The following is a 1,499-nucleotide window of genomic DNA, read 5'->3' as shown; positions in this document are numbered from 1 at the left end:
GTTTAAGGATGAATTTGACAGCGACAATGTTTCAAAATTAAAAAGGGAAGCAGTGATTATTTGATTATATAGACGCTTCGCCCCTGGATGAGCTAGAAAACACTGGGGAAGAGCTAGAAAACACTGGGGATGGAGATGGAAAAACACTGAAAGCTACAGAATATACGGGATGAGCTAGAAAATAATAAGGTTGAGCTAGAAAATGTTGGGGATGAGTTTAAAAATACTGGGGATGAAGTTAAAAAAATACTAGGGATGAGCTAAAAAAAATATTAGGAATGAGCTAGAAAATATTAGGGGTCAGCTAGAAAATACTGGGGGTGAGCTAGAAATTATTGTGGATGAGATTTTTTTCAAACATATTTAGGATGAGCTTGACCATTTTGGGGTTGGCTACAAAATATTGGGGATGTGAAAGAAAATATTGGGGATGAGCTAGAAAATATTAAAGATCTAAAAATATTGTAAATGGGATAAAAATGCTGAAAATGAGGTACCGAATCCTGGGGATGAGCTAGAAAATATTCGGATGAGATAGAAAATATTATGGTTGAGGTAGAAAATAATGTAGACGATCAATGAAATGTTACGGATGAGCTAGAAAATACTGTGGATAAGCTAAAAAATAGAAAATACTGAGGATGAGCTAGAAAATATTCGGGATAAGCTATATTAGGGTAGAGCTAGAAAATACTGGAGGTGAGCTTGGAAATATTGGGGATGAGCTAGAAAATACTGGGGAATATTGGGTGAACTAGAAAAAAAACTGAGACGTCCTAAAAAATGTTAGGGATGAGTTTGTAAATAATAGGAATGAGCTAAAAAATATGGGGGGTGGGGGGTGGGGGGAGATTTGTGATGAGCTAGATAACATTAGGGATGAGATGGAAAATATATGGGGAAGAGCTAGAAAATACTGCAGATGTGTTAGAAAATATTAGGGATGAGGTAGAAAAATATAAGAAATGGGCTAGAGAATACTGGGGATGAGCTAGAAAATATTAGGGATGGTGTTGAAAATACGGGGGATGAGCTAGAAAATGTTCGAGATGAGCTAGCAAATATTAGGGATGAACTAGCAAATATTAGGGATGAACTAGCAAATATTATGGATGAGCTAGCAAACATTAGGGATGAGCTAGCAAATGTTTGGCTAGAGCTAGAAAGTTCAGGTGACGAGCTTGAAAATATTGAGGATAAGCTAGAAAATAGTGGGCATGGAGCATGGAGCTAGAAAATAGTGGGGAATATTCGGGATGAACAAAAAAATACTGAGAAAGGAGATAGAAAATTATACATAATAAATTACACTTTTATTGATCACAGAAGGGCAATTTGGTTTACAATGTTAAACATACATAATACACACATACATAAATACATACTTATAAATACATACATACATAAATACATACTTATAAATACATACATACATAAATACTTACTTATAAATACACACATACATAAATACTTACTTATAAATACATACATACATAAAT

The sequence above is a fragment of the Aplysia californica genome, unplaced genomic scaffold (genome assembly GCF_000002075.1).
Source record: "Aplysia californica isolate F4 #8 unplaced genomic scaffold, AplCal3.0 scaffold01069, whole genome shotgun sequence".
NCBI classification, from domain to species: domain Eukaryota; kingdom Metazoa; phylum Mollusca; class Gastropoda; order Aplysiida; family Aplysiidae; genus Aplysia; species Aplysia californica.
This window is presented reverse-complemented; position numbering follows the sequence as displayed.